The 15,033-nt window shown below is 56.3% G+C and overlaps 1 protein-coding gene across 2 annotated transcripts in view; it reads right to left on the bottom strand.

Annotated features, from left to right (window-relative positions):
* The window catches only part of GRB10 (growth factor receptor bound protein 10), a 115,982-nt gene extending 110,238 nt beyond the window's left edge, over positions 1 to 5,744 (bottom strand). Inside the window, exon 1 of one of the 2 annotated variants that reach the window (XM_037156079.2) lies at positions 5,533 to 5,744. The gene's annotated coding sequence lies outside the window, so the exon portion shown is untranslated. The remainder of the gene's footprint in view (positions 1 to 5,532) is intronic. The other variant, XM_037156076.2, reaches the window with a different exon arrangement.
* Between the last annotated feature and the right edge of the window lie 9,289 nt (positions 5,745 to 15,033).

A 15,033-nucleotide genomic window follows, 5' to 3' on the forward strand; every position in this document is an offset into this window, starting at 1 on the left:
GAGGCTGTGCCAGGCCATCAGGACATGGGGTCTCTCTCCCTGGGGGGACCACCAGTTCCGGGGCCGGGAGCTCCGCCTGCCCATCCCCCGCCCAAGGTGCAATCACGCCTCCAGAAGATGCCGGCAGAGGTCCCAGTCTCATTTCTCTAGAAACAGCGGGAGGGTTTTCCATGAGATGCACCCAGTTCTTCAGAAGAGAGAAGGGCATTCTAGAAAAAGCGAGGAGGAGACTCTCAAGCCACAAACCCGCCCCCTGTGCTGGCCACACAGAACACCTAGAAGACTCTGGACATCAGCCAGCGCCACCTCCCACCTGGTGGGAGCAGCCTTCCCCAGCATGCGCCCAGGTTCAGGGAGGGCATGGTCCCCAGGCCAAAGGACACGCCCTCCAGCCCTCCATGCCTGAGGCAACTGTTTGAGCTTTTGAATTTCAAAGTTCCTTGGTTCCTAGTGGCTGCTGGTCACTGTGGGTTTCCTGGAGCAGGGAACCCTGAAATTATTACTCCTATTAGATACGTGGTATTATAAAATGTTTATATTGAAGGGAGTGTTCGACTCATAAAGGGCTGGAAGAAACCACTGCCCAGACACTCTCTGGGATGAAAGTTAAAAAAACAAATAATAAACGAGAGGCCCGGCTCATCGCAGAAGCCAGTGTGCACGGGGTCCCTGCGCTCCAAGGGCACCGCAAGAGGAACCCCAGCAGCTGGCGGCCAGTGGTCCCGGAGGCCCCTGCTATGGACAGGCACGTGACTGGATGAGGGAGAAGGGGTCTCAGGCAACCATTGTGGGTCTCTGCCTTCAGAGGCCCCCACAGGACTCCCGCAGTGACACACAGGACAGCTCACAGAGGGGGCCCGATGGCCACCCTCCACCACGCATTCTACTTACTGAGAAATTCCGAGTGAGGAGCCAGGCATGCACCAGGCTCTTTCTGTGCCAACTGCATCGTGAGCCACGTTCCCAGGTGAGGTTGTACCTGCTGGTGCTCAGGCCCGTGGACCTGGCACAAAAACCCGGTCAGGACTTCAGAGGGATACTGGGATGCCCACCTGTGTGCAGAACCACTTCCCACAGCCCACCTCCCCCCACCAGGGGCACAGTCCACCTGCCAGGACCAGCAGTGCACACACACCTCAGTCCCAGCTAGAACAAGGTCTCTGGACACTCAGACACCAACCAACCTTGGGGTCCTAGAGACCAAACCCCCAGCTCCACCACCGGGAGTCCTGCAGCTTCTGCACACCCCATGCTGCAGCCCGGCTGTGCCTGAGCCTGAGCATTTCTGGCTCCTGGTCTCAAGGGACAAACTTTTGATGCCTGTTCTTCACTGCTATCTGGCTGGGATGGGTGTACAGCCAGGTGAGGTGGATACCCCACCACCCGCCTCTGCTCTTACAGTCCCACCTACAAGGAGCTCCAGCTGTCTGCTGTGTGCAGGCAGGGAAAGACCTCGCAGGCATGGGGACGGCTGCTCAGACCCTCAGCCCAAGAGGTTTTGTACGGCTGACCTGAGCAAAGCACCGGGAGACAAAAATACCAAAAGCGGAGTTCTCTTTCTAGCGGACCTGGCAGATTAATAGAAAGCAGGGCACTCGAGCAGCTCAAAGCCAGGGCTGAACGTGCCAGGAGCAGCGTCTCCCTGCTCTCTCGAAGAGCCACACGTGGTTCAGGGGGGTGGGGGGAGTGCACACAACTCCAAGAGTATCCCGCCTTCCCAACCCACACTAATCCATGACTCCCACTCTCCTGAGGAGCTGAGCTAACTTGCCTGGGCTCCTGGAGCTAGTGCACCGTAGAAAGCAGAGCCCTACCAAGGCAGCGTCTGTGTGCAGTGGTGAGTACTGGCCACTGCCCTGGGTGAAGAGAGGGGGCAGATTCCTCCCGGATCCCCGCTACTGCTGTGGATGCTGAATCATGCAACCCCCAACCCAAAGAAGAGCCTCAAATTCGGGATCTAGACTGTCCAGAACCTCCCGCCCCCCCTAAAAAAATTCCATGAGAAACTTGACAGCTGAACACAGGAAGGACATTCTCTTTTCCCAGTGGCATCCAGTCAGGACGAGCTGCCATCGCCCGTGGGTCCCAGGCAGGAACCCCACAGCCAGACCACGACTTTGGGGGCAGGGAAAGCGTTTCCACCCGATGTCCCATCTGCAGGTATGGGCAGGACAATGCAGAGGACAGCGAGGCTCCTCTGACACATGGCCCAGCCTTTCCAGCCCAGAGAGAGCTCTCCCAAGAGTCTGTGTACCCCCAAAGCAGGAAGTCGCACACTCAGTCCCACCCGAGATGATTTTTGTTGACGTCTCCAAGGACAGCCATGCCGTTTTTCCTTCCATTATTCAAGGAGGGACATCGGCCTTTCCAGCAGCTGGTGGTTTTAAGCTTTGCCTGGTTGTATCTCCTCTGGGTTAACAGGCCCCAGGATTACGGGGAGCACAGACAAAAAAGCCCATTGCCCAGAGACCAGCTCAGAAGCAGCTCTGAGCCAGGGAGGGCAGGTGGTGGAGGAGGCAGCCTCGCAGGGGAAGGCAGGGGACAGAGACAGCGCCCCAGAAATGTGCAGCTAAAATACTAACACAAATCAAATGCCATCCAGGGCTGGAATGGATGAGATCAGCCACACACACATTAGCCCAGACCTTGTAGAAGGTCCCCAGATCCCCAGAGCACCTGTTTGTCAAGCACCACCTACCAAGTAGCTTGACTTGTCTTCCTTTCTCCCATGATCTCCTGTACTTCTGAGGGTAAGCAAAAAAAAAAAAAGGGGGGGGGGGCTAGTTTAAAGAAAAAACATCTCCACTAGCAGAAAGTTTTATTTAAATCTTGAACATAAGATTGATCACCTAAATGAAAAGCAAAGTAAATGTCTTCTCTTCACGAGCACATGCAATTTCAGGTTAGTGAAACAGACACAGGGTTTCTGCCACAAACTGCAAATGCACAGGCCTCCTCCGCAGGACACCGGACAGAAGTGCCCTGCAGCCAGCACTGAGTCCTGGGGACGAGCTCCAGCGCCTCCTTCGTACACGGGTGTTTCTTCCCCTGCAGTGAAGGGTCGAGCAGAATTCCGAGAGCGTGTGGTCTTTTCATTACACGACCTTTAAAGCATGGGGTCTTACAGGCTACGCCACCCCCAAATCTCTAGGACAAGTCGACGTCTGTTCAAGCAGGAATTCGGTCTCCAGACGCCATGAAGTCTTGAAGCAGCTGGATCATTGGTCTCAAAACTTCTGGACTGGCTCTCAGATTCTGACTTTGTTCTTCTCTCCCCGGGAGGCTGACTGTCCCCACACACAGTCACTGTCACGGAGCCAGAGCTGCCCTGGGTTCCGATCCTGGCAGCCACCTCCATACACAGCCCTGGCCGAGTATCTGGCGGGGGCCTCTCCAGCCCCAGGTTCCTGGTCTGCACACAGAAGGCATTTTGCCCAGCCCCAGTGCTTCCCCCCAAACGATGCAGACCACAGACAACAGGCAATGGGAGACTTTGGGGTGCACACGGCTTTTATTAAAACATGGTTGTAATGACAATAAACACAACGAGCGTATCAAAGTCATGACTTTGTGGACATCGACGTCTCCTTCCAAAATAAACATGTGTTTAAGTATAAACAGTGAGTGGACAAAAGAAAATATTGATGATGGCCCGGGCCGTCATGGCAGAGTGCTGGCAGGCTGGGAGCCATCGGAAGGGTCCTAGAGCCCCCTTGTTCTCTGGGTGTGGGTCTGGCAGGGACCTAATTCAGGCCATTTCTCTCTCAGAGGCACAGGTACTTGCGCAGAAGCCTAAAATGCACAAAACTAAAAAGAAAATGCATCCGAAGTTTAGGTTTTGGTGACAGGTCCGTCACATACGGGCCATGTGAGCCTGGGCGTGCCAACTTAGCCTCCTGAGCCTCGGTGTCCACACCTGTAAAATGGGACCGGGGGCTGTGGAGGATTAAACACAGCCAGACTCTGAAGGTGTCTCATAAACTGCAGTGCTCCAGGAGTATTGGTCGCCAGCTTCTCAGTTACACAAGCACAGTGGCCAGGCGTGTAACCCAGGCTGCCCTCAAATTCCCTGTAATCTGGAGCTTGGCCTGTGCGGCCCTTCTCTTTCAAGTATTCCCAATAAAACTCAAATGTTATGTGCAGTAATCCTAGAGTTCTGATCTGGAGCAGAAAAAAAAAAACCCCATCTAGATCATTCCTGGAAATACATTTGGTTTCAGGGCTTTTACCATATAAAATCCTCCCTTAAAAGACACTTCCCTATCCCCATAAATCAGAATTTTTTTTTCTGCTACAGAAACCTAGGTCCTACCTATTTTTTCCTTCCAGAAAGAAAGGGAGGGGGCTCCAAGGGAACTCCTGGGAGGAATCGCCAGCTTTGTGCTGGAAGCCCCGGTCAGCGGCGTGGCCGCGCGAACATGTGTTCCGAGGAAAACCGAGCGTGGTGTGGAGAGGAGCACCATTTCCGAAGCTGGGGGCTCCAAACGGCTGATTCAGCGTTTTCAGAAACAAAGTGTTCTGGGCCTGGCCTTGTAAACAGCAGCACCCAGAAAGTTGTGCAACGACGTGTATTTACTCACGAGCGCTACTTGTTTGGGTCTTTTCTTTGCATCTCTTGAATGAAACTGGGCACCACGTTTGCAAGAAAGCATTCTTTCGAGTGCATGGGCCACACAGATCCGGGACCCTGTCCCGGTCACCTGTGGCTCCCAACAGTTCCCAACGTTTCCGTCAAGGCAGAGGACCGAAAGTTGGCTTTTCTTCCAACCTCAAGAGGAGGAGAACATAATAAAAAGTGGAGAACACCCTACTTTCCATAAGGCACACGCTGCAGGGCCTTCTCCGGGCGGGCGTTTGGAGAGGCAATCGGGGAAGGAGGAGAGTTGCGTCAGAAATTTCCTTCTGCAAACCGCACGGCTCTTATCACGTTTCCACGGCTGGCGGGCGGCTAATCCGCGAGCCCTCCAGCCAGGTTGGGCCCCAGCGGTGGGTAGCGGGGTCACTAACGGAACCAAAAAAATATATGTGTGTACATATACCCCGAGGCCGGGCTGCTCTGGGCTGAGGAGTGTATGGCCGCCCGGGCGCGGGCGCACCAGGGGTTGCAGGAGCGCGGGCGCCCATCCTCAGGGCGGCCCGGGAGCGTGGCCTGAGCCCTGACGGCGCGGCCCCCACCCAGCCCAGCCCTGGCTTCCACCCGGAGCTGCCGGCGTCCGACGGGATGGTTCCAGGAGGCGCCACCAGCTCCACGGCCCCCCGGGGTCCGACACCCGCGCGCACAGCCCGGCCCGCTCGCCGCGCCCGCGCCCGCAGCCCGCTCCCCGCCTCCGCGCGCCGCCGGCCGAGCCCCGGGCGCCGCAGCCCCCGGCCCGCAGGCGACGCCCTTCCGCCCGCCGCGCCCCCGCGGCGCCCGGCGTCCCCAGCCCGGCGGCAGCGCGCAGACAATGACGGCGCGGGGACCGCCCGCCCGCCTGGCCCCGCCGCGCCGACCACAAAGTAACTTGCGGCCGCGCTCCCCGCCCAACTTCGTACCTGCGCGGCTCCTCTCCGGGCTGTCCCCGCGTGGCTGCCGGCGACCCCCGTCCCGGCTCTGGCGGGTGAAGCGCGCGGGGCGTCCCGGGCCCCAGAGGGGCTGCGCGCAAACTTTGCTCCGTGAGGGTGTCCTCGGCCTCCGAGCGCTGCGCCTGCTGCCGGCGCGCCGCTCGGTCCTGCCAGCCTCCTCACGGCCTCCCCACCCCCTCGATGGGCTTTAAACTGGCCCGGCCCCGCCCGCCGCCGCCGCCTCCGCCTCCGCCGCCTCCGCCTCCTCCCCCGGCCGCTTTTCCTGCTCCTCCTCCCGCCGCCGCCGCCCGGACCGCTCGCCGCCAGCGCGGGCGGAGCCGGGGCCCAGGCGCAGGGCGTGGCGCGGGCGCGGGCGCGGGGCCGGACCCTCCAGCGGCAGCTGCCCCGGCCGGGCGCGGGGCGAGCAGCGGGGCGTGGGCGCCCGGACCCCTCGTCCTGCCTCCCTGGACCCCTGGACGCGGAATCCCCACATCCCAGGCCGGGCGCCAGCGGAGGACACATCGGACCTATCCCGAGAAGCAATTTGCAAGCGATTTCTCTGCAACTCAAAAGTCCTCACTGTGCAGTCCGAACCCTGCATCCAGGCGCAGCGGAAGGACAAGGCGCAGGAGCTTGTGCTTCTGGGCGGGAAAGGGGACCTGAGTTTGCACTGTCTGCTCGCAGCCAGCCAGGTCCGGGGCCTCACCTCTCTGAGCCTTAGTTTCTCCGTCTGCGTGTGAGCACTGGAGTGCTTGCTGGAGGAGTGAAGAGGCCCTACGCGGGTTCTTAATACCAAGGAGCTTCCCGCCCTTATCTTTGAAATGGGCAACAAGCCGGCCTGGGGGTTAGATAAAAGTCCTACCTTTGACATCTAGTGCCTGGCACAGAGAACACCCGAATTAATGAAGACATTGTCATTAATATGATCATTAACGTCTCTACAGAGTCGACATTACAATGCAAATAGCATGATAATTATGTCTTTTCCTGGGTCTTGATGTTCGAAAAAACAGCCACAACAATAACTGACTTTTACTAAACATGCATCTGTGCCAAACACTGATGGATCTCTCACCCAGCCAGCCTCGACTCTGGCCCTGAGCACCGTCACCGGGAGAGGTGCCTGGGCCAGGTAGGGAACCATCTCCAAGGTGCTGAGCAACTTGCCGGGAGTCAGGTAGTAGTCAGTGCACCGTGTGGACAACCCAAGACCCCCTTCCTGTCCCTTTTTATATAGTTCTTGCTTTGGAAGGAGATGTCGATGGAAAGGTCCCCCTTTTCTGTGACTGAACCCAAACCCTCCTGAAAATGTCTGCCCACTGGCCCAAGCTCAGACGACCAGAAGAGGAAAATCTTGGGGAGCCAGTAAGGCGCCTTCCCAGGAGATCCAAACACAAAGGACTCCAGAGAAAATTTAAGGAGAGAAAACTCGATTTTGGCCAATGCCTCACAAGTGTAGCAGCTTGAACCTTCCCGCCCTAGGCAGGGCCCCATCAGCACCAAATGCCTGCAGCAGCCGGAAGGCAGGGCCTTCCACAGGTGTTCGGAAAGCACCTGTGTCCTTTGTTCTGAGTCGTCCGAAGGCAGGTTGAATGCTCTGTGGGCACTTCCACGGTACATGGTGAGGTCCTTCCGAAGAATAGAAATGTTATCTTACATTGCCTCAGTGCAGTCACCAAGTCCATAAATTTGTATCAATGAAAGGTGTGTGTCTAATCTAGGTCCATATTCCATTGCCAATTGCTCTGATGATGTCCCTTACTGGATTTCTTTGGCCTCAGCACAAGATCCAGTGTCAGGGATCACACTCAGCTGTCTCATAACCACTGACCTAGAAGGGATATACAGATGTTCTCGTATGTTCTCCTGCTGACGTGGGTCCACAGAAGTCCTGGGGTGGGATGGGTGCCCCTTCCCCATGGCACTCTGCTCTGCCCAGACTCCGACATGCCTCTGCTTTGTGGGCAGTGCCCACCTGGGACCCCTTTAGGAACCAAGGGAAATGCACCTGCTGCAGCTAGGTGTCCGGACAGGAAATGGGCTTTGAGACAGTGAGTAACCCAATTATCCAAATGAGTGAGAAACTTCCTTCAGTTGAAGGGAGCAAGTCGGACAGACACTAATTATAATTAGTAATGAACGGATGGATATTTGTCTCCCCTGCTGACTCTAAGCATGTGAGGAGGTAACTGATTGCTGTTCACCGGTGTCATCCCAGCAGGCGGAGCACCTGGCACTGAGCAGGCACCAGTGACAGAGGCCATCACTGGGAAGGAAGATCGTGCCAACAAACTTATCAGTAGAGAGCTCACCGATGAGATGCTGTGAGTGCCCAACCCCATTTGCAACCCTGCTGGCAGCCTTGGCGAAAGGAATGAGAGCAAGAGAATGGCACCCTGGCAGTGAAATGCTCTGGCCAGGCATGGCCCTGGCTTCTGCTCATGTGGCTGAGGCCGGTCCCATGGTCCAGCCATCAAGGGGGGAAGGGTGGGAGCACACTATCCTTCCAGTGGCACTCAGAGTTGGGGACCAGCGATCACAGGCACTGAGGACTGCTGGCCCACCCCAGGCCTCCCCGGGGGGCTGGGGTTGCTCCACAGCTGCATGCCATCCCAACACCTGCCTCCCAGCCCCCGTTGGCACCTGCTGCCTTGCAGACCACCAGCCCACCCCACCCTCCAGATTTGACCCCTGCATTTTAAACAGACTCCCCATGATCCACAGTGCATCAGGTCATTTCCTTGAATCCTCTAGAGAGAAGAAACACAGGCTGCCCCACAGTGCACCCTGGGGAACCTGGTGAGGTTGGGGAAGTGGTGGCCACACCCCAGCAGGGTCCTGGGGTGCCCGAGACAAAAAAGCCCCGGAGACAATGGAAGGGAAGGCCTTCCAGGCAGAGGGAGAGGTGAGCACCAAACCAGGTAAGACTTCACCTGGCAGTTACAGTTCATCCTGGAACCCTGGGGCTGGGACTGGGGCTGGAGGGCATGGGGCAGGTGGGGGGCTTGGCAAGAAGCCAGACTGGAAAGGTCAGAGGAGACTTCATTGTCATGCCCAGGTGTCTCTCCCTTACCCCAAAGGTGACGACAGGGTGCGAGGATGACAGGGTGTACAATCCCCCCTCAGTGGGACTGTCTGTGTTTCCCCCCCACAGCACGCCTGTCCTGGGTCCCTGCCTGGCAGTTGGTTTGCTGGGGACGATCTTGTGTTCAAGGGTTCCCATTTGGTGCTTTTGCTGCTGGAAGGTGGGCCAATCAGACGCCTGCGCCTGGCAGTCTGACCGGAAGCCCAGAAGGGCGTGGAGCACAGAGTCCAGGGGAGAAGCCGCTGAGCCGGGCCTCCTTGGTGAATTGAGGCACCGAAAATGAGCCCCAGGGATGCCCTCTGTCTCCTGCCTCCCTGGGTTCCTGTGGCAGGCTTCCATGGAGACCCATCTTCCTTATGATAACTTCGTGCGAGCTCCCCCTTTCCTGAAATAGCTTCAGTCAAACCGGCTTCACAACCAAATCAGAGACTCCCCGAAGGATGTTGCTTAAGTCGGATTTATCGAGATTGGGTTTGCCTACAGGAGAGAAGCCACATTTTGTGGAGTTTTGGAAAGGTATTCAGTATTCAGCTGGGTAACCATGAAGTACACGGAGACACAGAACAACTTCCTGACCCCAGAAGGTTCTCTCTTGCCCCTTAAAATCCATCTGGCCCTTGAGACGGGCGGATGACACACAGTTCACAGAACACGCGGTAACCAACCATGCACGCGAACGGTTCAGGCAATCCTAGCAGTAAATCCAGAGGTAAATAGTATTGTCTCACTCAATCTTCTAGTTGAAGACGTCAACTCAGAAGCCACATGACTTCTCAGGATGACTTATCAATAAACAACCAATAAGTGATGGCATGTTGGTCTGACCTGCCTTTTTCCACTAATTCTGTCTCCATGGTCATGTCTTGTTGCTTTATTATTTTCCATGTAACCAGCCATTTAAATGTATGGCCTAATGGGACTTTTTTCTTTGCACCTCTGTTCTCATGTGTTTGGGATCCTGTGCATGTCCCTGAGTCCAGTGTGGAAGAAGATATTAGACCCTTTCTTTTTTAAGTTGGGCTGTTAATGTGTGTGCCACCCCCACCCTCCACTCTCAGGGAGTCTGGGGGCTTGGCTGGGAGGCTGGATGGGAGCTCAGTCCACTTGGACCAGAGGCAGCCCCGGACTGGGCCAGGCCAGAGGCAGGGAGCAGGAGGAGCCGGGAGAGAAGGGAGCAGGGTTGGAGCGAATGCAGCTGGGCCACAGACCCGGGGTCCAGCAGAGCTGGGAGGCTTGCATGTGGGTGGCCCTCGTGGTGAGGAGACTCCAGGTGACATCTGAATGCTCGTCACTGGGCAAGTGGATCAATGTGGGTACAAGGTCCAGTCAAGGACAGGAGTCCAGGCAGGTGCTCAGTTGCTGGGCAAGGACCAGGCTGGGCTCTGGTCCAGCAGGAAGTGGGTCAGGAGGTCAAGCCTCGAGTACAGGAAAAGGTGGTGTCCCACAGCCAGAACTGGATGCAGGTCTCCATGGGTCCTGTGATCCCGGCGCCCCCGCGCATCCCCTGGGACCAGACCCGACAGGCTCAGCTGCTGCAGGGGTTTGGGAGGAGTGATGAGGACACGGGCAGGGAGTGACATGAATCTGAAGCCTGTGCTAAGAGCATCCGCTGGCCAGGGGTGTGGGGGCACATTTGACGTCGTCACACGCTACGTGAATATCACAGACTCCAGTGCATGCTGAGTGAAAAGCACATGAGTGAGCAGAGCTGTAACACCCACGAGGCCCCACACAAGGAGCACACACAGACCTGGCTCCCGGAGGTGGGGGGGTGGGGGCGGGGGTTGGCAGGGCCAATAGCAGACTCCCAAGAGCATCTGCCTCTGCCTGTCAGGTGAACTGCCACGGGCTTCTCCAGCACGGCCATCTGGAAGCAAGGACTGTCCCCCCAGAGGCACCTTCTTAGTGCCCAAATGGGCACATGGATGGAGAACTGGGCTCCATATGTTGTTCTCGTCAAGAACCTGTGCTTCAGAGTCAGGGGATCTAGGCTCCAGTTCTTCTTTTCCCTCTGATTCACTGTGTGATTTGGGACAAGTCACAGCCTGTGCTGTACCTGAGGCCACGGAGGCTCAGTGGGCCTAGCCCAGCAGGTGAGTGGTGTGCCACGTCGACCCCAAAACTGCGCTCTGCAACGTGATAGAGTGCTACATTGCTTTTCTGGAAGGATCACTGTCCTCCATGTTGCCAGAGATGCTGTCCCTGTGAGGACTCACTCGGGGGCTTTGGTGACAGCTGGACTCTAGGCACTCTGAGGGCCTGAGGGGTGTCTTTTGGCAACATGAGGGCATTCGGCACCCCGTGTTGAAAAGGGTGAGATGCCTGGATGGGTGTAGCTGCCCTGGCTCCTAAGAAGCTCTGAAGGGCACGGTGCTGTGTGTGCACACGCGTCTTTCTCTGAGACAACATGAACAGAACCCAGCAGCAGAGGGACGCCGTCCATCAGTCAGCACACCACAGCGCCATTGAGGGGACACCCAGGGCAAGGACTGGGTCAGTGCATTTAGTATGATTGTCACCTGCCAGTCGCCTTTGTCACCCGTGGACCAGTGCCTGCCACACTGCCTCTGCCTCTCTGCCCCACCTGGAACGTGGGGGAGTAATCACATCTGTGCCTCAGGGTTGGTGGCTGAGCACTGAGTCCATTTGCCATATTTCACTGTGTATAATGCGCACTCACATTTCTGGCCCAAACTTTAAGAAAAAGAATCTTTCGTTTCCATGTTTCGATTCTATTATTTATTTATATTTAGAAACAAAACTGATTCTCATATCCCAGGGTATCATTTTATATACAGACATCCTTATTGCTTTCTGGACTTCCCCTTTTAATGCATAAGCATAAATCAAAGAATTAAGAACATATAGATTTGGAACAAGTACTACCTAGGTATACAGTGCAGCCTTCTTCTTCTCTCAAAAAATCTGGGCAAAAAAGTGCACATTTTACACAGTGCAATGCGGTAGACAAAAAGTGCTCAGCGTATTTCTGCTCTCAGGGATGCTGGGATGGCGCCCCACCATGAGCCATGGGGCGTGCTGGGGTGTACACAGCCACAGGGGCCACACTTCTTCTTGCCAGCAGGGTGACCTCACTGGGCATGGCCCGGGCTGCTGCCCTCCCAGGGAAGGGGAGGCTCAGCATGGCTGGGTGAGCCAGGGGCCAGTGTTCAAGGCCTGCACTGCGGACCTCCTGTGCAGAGAGGACAGCCCCAGCCCGTCCGGCCCTGGTGTGTGACAGGTCCATGGAAGGGACGGGCAGGCAGCTCTCAAGGTGAACTTGGAGCCAAGCCCTCGACCCTGCCATCCCTGAGGGCTCTCCTACAGCCTGGGGACAGGAGCTTGCCCCAAGGCAGATACAGGGGAAGGGACTTGGCTTCGGAGGATGTAAAGGGAAGCAAAGAAAAGGAGAAGCCGGGTGATGTCGCCAAGCATCTCTCCTCGTCCCTCCGATTCATTTCAACCCCCCTTCTGTTCACAAACTTCCAGGAACAGTCAAAATATGTAAAACGTCAGCCATTTATGTATCGTTCACCTTTTCCTGATAAACACGGGTGATAGGCTTGTCTTCGTCTCCTCATTCATGGGGCGCTCCTGTCCCGGAGGCTGGCCAGCACCCTGCCCCACCACCTGCCCTGCACGGTCACCACGATGACCACCAGCAGGTGGCTGGGCGCAACTCCGACCACACCCTTTGGCTCCCGGACCCTGCACACACCCCAGGCAGCTCATCATCATGTGTTGGGGCACCTGACAGGCTCCCATATTTCTTCTTGTCGTCAAGGGTGGCATTGCTGCCCCTCAGGCACCTGGTAGGACACAGGGTCCCCTGCCTTGAGCTATGCTGAGCAGAGCAGTGCTTCTCTGGGGCAACCCCCAAAGAGCACAGGGAAAGAGGCAGAGAGGGGGAGTTGCTGCCGGTCCGGGTCTACTGGCTCTCTGGCAGCTTCCTGGCCAGGCCAAGCTTCCCTCCTGTTCCAGGTCCTGGCTCTGTCAGCTTTCCACAGTGGGCACTCACAGGACTCCCGAAATCCAACCGATTTTCACCAGGCAGTTCTCTGGGTACCTGGACTCAGGAGACGGAGGGCACAACGGGACTTTATAAACCGTTCCAGGGCTGCCTAAGTTCGTCATCACTGGTGGGAGAGGCCAGCCAGTGGGGCAGCCATGGCATGGTGAGCAGGGCCGCCGCAGACCTCCTTTCTGCACAATGGGGACATCGACGTTCTTCCATCTAACAAGCCCCCAGGAGGGAGGCCCTTCCTAGCGGACTTCAGAGGAGCTGTAGGTGTTGTTTGTGTGAATCAAACATCCTGTAACCCATTTCACTGATTTGCTTGATTGGAAAAATGACTCGGGGCAGCTGAGAAAAATGCATTCATGATCACCACCCCAAACTGCAGAATCAGGCTCCCACAGAAAAGGAAGGAGAGTCCCAGCCATCAGCCTGACCTGTAACAACACACAGAGAACTCAAGCCCAAAGGAGGCAGCTTCCAGCAACTTCTAAGAGTAAACAGCCTGTCCGTGCCTTGCAGAGCCTGCCCCTGGGGAGCCCCCAGACCAGGACCCCACATGGCCCAGAGAACTCACAGCGTTAGGCCTGGAGTGCACTCACACTTACAGGCTCAGGTGACCGGAGGCGCTGGCCGGCCCGAGCTGGAGATGGGAAGGGCAGCAGCACCCCCTGCAGTACAGGGCCGCCCTCCGCCTGGCCCTATGGACGGACGCCGTTGAGCTTCAACTTGCACAGGCAGCGGGTGCCGCCTCCCTGCCGAGTTCCGGAGCTTTTGGGGATGACCTCCGTCATGCCCCTCCTGTTCTGCTCCCCCACACCCAGAGGCACCCTGCCCTGGTCCCCTCTGCCCCACGGTAGCACCCTCTGTTGTGGGGATGGAGCAATTCCTATAAACTCTGACAGCTGCTCTGCACAGGTTCACAGTAATATGGGGGGAAAGTGCCCATCAAACACCCCTGAAGCTCAGCCATTGCAGCATGACATTCCTAGGACCTGGCAGGACATAGGGGGATGGGGTCAAGGCCTGCTGGACACCCCCATGCTGGTCACTGCCAGCAGTAACTGTACGACAGACACCTGGCCTCCCTCTCACCGATGAGACCTATCGACAACTCTAAGTGTTGCCCTGACATCATCCACCAGTCTTGAAATGATGCTGGCCATCAATACAGGGTGAGTGCGTGAGGACACGGCACAAGCAGGCGCTGCGTAGGGACGCAGGCTGTGGGCAGTTAGGAAGCGCCTGCTCTTGTCCTCTTGCAGTTGGGTCCCCCCACTCTGACTCCCAACCGTGACCCCATGTGAGTCTCATCAGGAGCTTGTTAAAGTGACTCCTGAGTAGGTAGGTTTCAGGTAGAGATTTTGAATCTGTAACGTGCTTTGTGGACCACATGCGGAGTAGCCATGTCAAACAACTGCTGTCTCCAGAAGATCAGAACTATGAGCAGTAAAATGACAAAAACAACTGTCAACAATTGAACCAAAAAAAAAGCAAAAAGAAAAACAAACTAAGCAAACCACTGGAACAGGAACAGAATCACAGAAATGGAGATCATATGGAGGGTTATCAGCTGGGAGGGGGAGAATGGTGGAAAAGGTACAGGGAGTAAGAAGCATAAATGGTTGGTACAAAATAGACTAGTTAAGAATAGTATAGAAAATGTAGAAGCCAAAGAACTTACGAGTATGGCCCATGGACATGAAATAAGGGGGGGATGTTCCTGGGAGGGGGTACAGGGCAGAGGGGAATAAAGGGGGGGGAAATGAGACAACTATAATAGCATAATCAGTAAAATATACTGAAAAAATATTGCCATCTCCAATCAGTAGAAGAATAAAAAACAACGTTTCAGAAAGGTGGGTGGTCCTTTTCACCACCTCTCAGAGCTCCCCAGGCACCAGGATTGTGAGCCAACCCCCCAAGTCCAAGGGCAGAGTCCTCCCGACCCCAGCAGGGAGCCTCAGGCCGTGAACACTGCCCCAACTGCATGCATCCTAAGGACCTTCCTTGGCCCTCTGAATATTTCTTTACAGCTTTGCTGCATGTTTGAAAACACGCACAGTACAGCTGTCACTGAACTGAGGTGAAGGGTGTCTGCTGTTCTTTTCTTCCACCTTCTCGGTAAGCTAAACATTTCCAGGTCGAAAAGCCAGGTATGAGAGGGTTGAGGTGTGCAAGTCACTCAAGCACACGTGAATCCAAGTAGCTTTGGCGTGTGGCGGGAGAGACGCAGCTTCAGCCTCAGGAGCCCTGAGTCTGCCTCTCACCCAGGCACCTTGGCTTCCATGGGGGCCAGGTCCTGCCTGCTAATGGGACACGAACCCCTGGGGGATCTGGTTGTCAGGGCTCGGAGCCCTGGCCGGGCAGTTCAGCTGCCTGGGGCATCATC

Source organism: Artibeus jamaicensis, unplaced genomic scaffold (genome assembly GCF_021234435.1).
Source record: "Artibeus jamaicensis isolate MK-2021 breed Jamaican fruit bat unplaced genomic scaffold, CSHL_Jam_final contig_1016, whole genome shotgun sequence".
NCBI classification, from domain to species: Eukaryota; Metazoa; Chordata; class Mammalia; order Chiroptera; family Phyllostomidae; genus Artibeus; species Artibeus jamaicensis.